Raw genomic sequence first — 6,242 nt, 5'->3', positions numbered from 1 at the left:
ATCGGAACTCAGGATATTCCAAGTAATTCGTCATGTCCGTTACATTGTTTCCTGAGCTGAGTTCCAGGCAGTGGACATCCCAGGTGGTAATGGGAGGCTGGGAAGCTCTGGGTCAGAGCGGTATGTGAAACTTCCTACCACGCCCCCTTTCTTGAAGATCCTGTAAATTTACCATGGTAGTGTCCACTGTTTCTCAGATTTATCTGACCATCTCTTTCAAGGGTATTAGTAACATCCCACAGATCTCACTTTGTGAAATGCAACCTCCGTGCTTATATAAGGAGGTGCGAGTGAAGGTGGGGTCCCGAACAGCTTCCTGTCTCTCCTTTAGTAGGTAAGAGTGTGGGCCCTAAGGCTCAGGTTGGAAGACTGTGAGGAAGGTTGTACTTGTTGGAACTATTGAGTGGAGTCTCCTGGGTGGATTTGGGGCCTCATGTCTAACCATCTACATATTTTTCTGGCTCTTCCTGGAAGAGAAGACTTTCTAGAAGTTACTTTGCTAAGTTCTACCTGGAAAAACCTACTATCATATTCGCCATCTCTGCGACTTATCTCAGTGAGTCATGGTTCACTATTGATAACAGTTTCATAATTCAGCCCTTCCCCACACTTTTTTAAAAAAAATATGTTTTTATTGATCTTTAGAGAGAGGGATAAATATCAATGAGAGAGAAACAGCATGGATAGGCTGCCTCCTGCACGCCCCCTACTGAGGATCAAGCCCGGAACCCTGGCATGTGCCCTGAACAGGAATCAAACCGATGACCTCGTGGTTTATGGGTCGATATGCTCAACCACTGAGCCACACCAGCCGGGGCCCCACAGTTCTTACAGGCAAATTACTCAACCCATACTTCACCAAATTTCACATAGTGAACATTAGAAGTTTCCAAGTGTTACCACCTTTCCCCCCCTGTAATATGTGCTATTTTTTGAGTGTAGTAAAATATACATAACATAAAATTTCGTATCGTAACCATTTTTAAGTGTACAGTTCAGTACTATCAAGTACATTCACATTATTCCTGTGATCAATCTCCAGAACTCTTTTAAATTCATTCCATAAACATGTATTGAATGCCCTCCATGGGACCTGGAGATGATTAATGTATGCTCCCTGCTCAGGCTGACAGGAAGGATGGATAAGAAAATCAGTGGTTACGTCAGTGTGGCCTGAGTTGCTGTGAAGTGCCCTTTACGGGCCTGGATCCCAGGGGGACTTCTGCCCTCCCGATGGGACACCATCACCACCCATGCTAGGGCTTCGTCTCTTTTGCTTCTTGTTGGCTTCTCGCTGCTTGTTCCTCACCCTGTCACTCCCTGGAGTAGCTGTGCCACCTCTGCTCTCCGGCCCAGGGAGAAGTCAGTGGATTTTGTCCATGTGAGAGCCAAGCTCTGTAGCCGTGCCCACGTGGCCTGGGGCGGGGGCAGGGTGGGAAACGGGCGCTGCTGCCAAACCCAGGACTTCACCAAACCCCAAATCAACCGTTTGCCCAAATATAGTATCCTAGACCTTCCACTCGTCATGTTTAAGCAAAATATACTGTCCTTGAGCCTGCAAGCTCGGCTTCCTCCAGGAATGCCTTCCTTCTGTGATGCTTCCTAAGTGCCTTTGGTCCGTTTTACTTCTAAGAAAATGACCGTGGTGACATGGCCGAAGTCCCCGACCAGGGGCCTATGTAAAACTGAACAGATTGGAGAGGACCGGCTCCCTGTCGCACTTGGTTTTCTGCATTTCCATGGAGACCTCTTGAAAGTGAAAGACAGTCGTGGCATTCTTGTGCAGTACATAGAGCTCCTTATAGAGAAGACGGCTTATTATGATGATTAACTTGCAGGCTCTCTTTCCCCTGAAAAACAGACTGCAGACTTGAGGCCTTAGTCATCTGGATGTGTACCCTGATTCTCCATCTCCCGGTGCCAGAGTGTGCCGGGCTCATAAATCCCGGGAAGCGGGTACGGGCTGGGAGCAGGCTTGGAATTCAGTTTGCCTGATTGCAGGTATTTATCTTATAGATCCTCACTAAATAACCGTGCCCCACGTTTTTTGTTCAGCAAAATGGGAATCAAAACAATTGTGCCTTTTTCATTGAGTTTTTGGAAGGATCCAGTGATAATGCATGTACTTCACTTTCCACAGAGCTTGACATCCCATAAGGACTCCATTGATGTTAGATACTCATGAATGTTAATGAATTAATGACTATCGCAGCCATCATTAGGCTGCCATTTTTTCTGTGCCTCTCATTTTCATGCTATAGTTCTATGGAGTCTGTATACCCATCTCGCACCAGGTACACCTTTTACATTCAAACTTTGTGTCTGGCCACCAAGACCAATAAGCGAAGTGCAGGTTGAGTTTGTTTGCTGAAGGCTTCTCCTGGGTGAGCTCCGAGCCTGAGCCCCGCCCAAGTTCTCCCCATGAATGCCCACCCTCAGGTGCCTCTCACCGGTTCCCTGTCTCAAAGACCAAATGGCTTCAGTACTGCTGTCTCCCTTCCCCACTTGGAAGAAAACTATGATGTTAAAGTAAGTGAAGATCAGCCGCTTGAAATGTTTTACCCTGACCTCACTGTCATTGCATTTTTTAAAATAATGGGGATTTTTGCATCTTACAGCTTAGTTTTTGTTGAAGGACTTTCTTTGCTGTTTGAACACCACTTTTATAAATAGACTTCTTTCAGGCTCTTCCGCTTAGCACTGGCTTAATGTCTACTCTGTTCTTTTGCCTGGTCATTATGGTTTTTCATGATTGTAATAAAAATGCACAGACCAAATTCTGCTTTTTCTTCCCACTCAATATTACATCCAAATATTTTGAGATGCTAGTATTTTAAAAAGATGAGGTTGTTGTTCCTAAATGCCTACTGTTAGAGGATTTGTTAGGTCAATTTAAAGTGGTAACATAATTCCATATGCACTGTCATAGATGACGTCCAAATCATATGGTTGTAGCTTTTTTTTAAAAAGTAGATTACAGAATTACATATTGTGGTGGGCCTTTTTCTGTAAAAGTTTGGATTTGCTTTGTTTTTATAAAAAGGTATCTCTGAGGATAATCATCAACATATAGATCAGTGTTTTTCTCTGTGTGGTAGAATTTCAAATAATTTTTTTTCCTCCATGCACTTATTGTGTGTGTGTGTGTGTGTGTGTGTGCGCTGTGTGGTGTGGTGTGTATTTAACAAAATGTACAGCATTTTGATGATCAGAAAAGGCACGTTAAAGCTGTTTTCATTTTGGAAATGGAAAGAAGGAGGGTTTGGGGTAGTGACAGGTTGTGTGGAGAGCAGGAGAGGTGGATGGAGTGAGGGGGAGAAGCTGGAGCATGGAGTGGAGTTGGGATGTGGGAGAGAGGACACAGGAGCAGGAGGAGGGGGTGCGGCCGAGCGGCTGGGAGATGCTGGTGAGGTAAGTCCTTGCCCTTGGTGCTAGAGATGTCACTCCCACCTACGACACATAAAAGCTTTTCAGAAGCCTTTTGAAGAATAGCTCACAGGGTGAAATGGGTATATTTTAAACCAGAGAAGGCTATACAAAAAGCATCAAGAAAAACGCAAGTCAGGATTGACTAGAAGTGGAAATGAAACTTCTCAGTTCCAGATAGTAACTGAACAAGTCACATGAATGAGATGGTAAAAATGTAAGCTTTAGAAACAGCAGCTGGAAATGTCAAGTGTCAGTCCTGACACAGCAGTCCATTGTTGCCCCATTGTGGGGCTGTGGAAATGGGCCACCCAGTCTGCTTTTGGGTGAGACCTATTCACTTGGACTCCACAGGGCCTCCCTACCCTTCCAGGGGTGCAGTAAGCAGGGATGGGGATAGGGCAGGATGGTAACATTTGGAAACTTCTGTGAAGTTAGAGGACTTGACTGCCGTGAATTGTCTTGGGGCCGACAGCCTGTTGCTCAGTGCTGATGAGTTGGGCAGGTGGCTCTGCTTTCCTGCCCGGGCTGTGCATTTGCCTGCTGTCTGGTGGAAGGTGACGCTGTTGCTCCTGGATTTATGGAGGTGGAGAGGGGAGGGATGGGACAGTGGGGCCTTCAGTGGCTTTCCACCTGGAAGATACACAGGAAATGATACATGACAAAGCCAAGATTAAAAATAAGAAGAAAAATGACTAATTGTTACTTATTGAGTACTGGGATGTGCCAGGCCTTGTGCTAGACTTGACCTTCTAATCCCCTCAACAGCCTTCTTTAATAGGCTGTTATCTGTCTATACCAAGCAAGCTGAACAACTCCATCTCAGATTCAGTGAGGGATTTTAACACAGGTTTCTCTGAATTCAAAATCTAGGCTCGTAGCCATTGTACTCGCCTGCCTCTCAGCAAGGAGGTACAGGTAGTTGGTGCTTCAGGTGTGAGGGAAGGAAGCAGCATGAGTGCAGATGATGGGATGGGGGAGAAGGCTTCCAGAGGAGTAAGGTCAGAGCTGGCCCTTGAAGGAAAGTCAAGTTAGAGGCACAAATGAAGGCAGAACAGAGGGCTGTTGTTTCAGGCAAGAAAAGGTGTTCAGAAGTTCTAAGAAAGTAGTTAATAGATGAAATGCTACAAAAGTTCTTGGGCCAGATAGGCTTGGGAAATAGGTTTCTTTACTGCAGGACTTGTCAGAGCCTTTAATATGGTAGTAATGTATATTGTATATCTGCACCAAACACATTTGTTGACCTTGGAGAGCATTTCATGGGATAATATTCTAGAATATCCTTTAGAACATCCAGGGCTGTGGTACGGAGTTTCTTTGGGAGTTGTGATAATCATGGGTGGAGAGGGTGGAGGTTCGGTAATGTCAGATTAAAGAGAGAGTATCCTATAAGCAGTGTGGATCCATTAAGGGGTTGTCTGCTTATTTTACCAATAACCTGGCTATCCTGTCTAGGATGGTTGGAGGGGAGGAAGGAAAGTTGACTTCCGAGGCAGATAATCTAGCTAGAAGCCTCTTCATGGGCTGCTGAGAGATGATGGTGTGAAGCTCTGTAATAGCACTGAGAGGGGAAATAATGGATTTAGTAACATAATAAAGGAAAAAGCCAACAGGTGGCTATATAGGAAGGTGGGGAGTCCTTGACTGCAGCCTTGGACATGGGCAAAAATAGGGCTGTCTCCTGGCCCCAGCTTTTGTAATAAAGACACAAGGTTTGCTTATATAATGATACTAGAGTCCTGGTACACAAAATTTGTGCACTTGGGGGGGGGGAGTGTCCCTCAGCCCAGCCTGCACCCTCTCACAGTCTGGGAGCCCTTGGGGGATGTCCGACTGATGGCTTAGGCCCAAGGGGAACAGGCCTAAGCTGTCAGTCGGACATCCTTAGCGCTGCCATGGAGGCGGGAGAGGCTCCTGCCACCGCTGCTGCACTCGCCAGCCATGAGCCCAGCTTCTGGCTGAGTGGCACTCCCCCTGTGGGAGTGCACTGACCACCAGGGGGCAGCTCCTGTGTTGAGCGTCTGTCCTCTAGTGGTCAGTGCACGTCACAGCAACTGGTCGTTCCGCCATTTGGTTGATTTGCATATTAGCCTTTTATTATATAGGATAGGATAGGATTAGCTAATGTTACCCCCAGAATGTAATTTTTTCATTGCAAAGTGATATTTGGCATGTGGAATGGGAGTTGATGTGCTATCTAGGTGAAGATGCAGGACTGGCCCCCAGGACAAAGATGTGAGTAAGAGGAATAGATCTGAGTGTCACTGAAATAGACATCCATTGTGCCAGGTATTTCTAAGAGGCAAGAAGGGCCAGACCTGAACCCTGCACCTGTAGGTGAATCCCTGTCCTGGAAGTGTGTGGAAGACTCATGGAGGCAAAGGGACTTGAAAAGACCCTCTGAAAAGGTGAAGCCTAGTGACAGAGATGGCAGGAGGCTGAGGCTCCACATCTGGTTTGTGGCTGAGCTGCCCAAGGACAGGTCTCCTGCCCCCACCAGTGCTTTTCTCCATTTGCTCTTCACTGCTGCCTGCTTCCTCTTCTCAGTAGTATATATAGCATCTGGGGTTCAGATATGGCAGGTGCTTCACTAGGGCTGCAGGTGGCTTTCCTAGCAGGTGTGGCCACCAGTGCCCTCAGGACTTTTGACTTCATTCTGTTCTTGTCCCCCAATCCCCTCCCACCCCAATCCTGTCCCTGTGCCCTCTACAGGGCTGCAGAGGGCCTAATGGCTGGTGGTCTTGTCCAGTGGGCTGTCTCCTCTGAATCCTTGCCCTCTGGGCTTTGCCTGGAGAGCCTGAAGTCTGTCTGTAGGG

The sequence above is a fragment of the Myotis lucifugus genome, unplaced genomic scaffold, assembly GCF_000147115.1.
Source record: "Myotis lucifugus unplaced genomic scaffold, Myoluc2.0 scaffold_111, whole genome shotgun sequence".
Lineage (NCBI taxonomy): Eukaryota > Metazoa > Chordata > Mammalia > Chiroptera > Vespertilionidae > Myotis > Myotis lucifugus.
Note: the sequence above shows the minus strand (reverse complement) of the source record.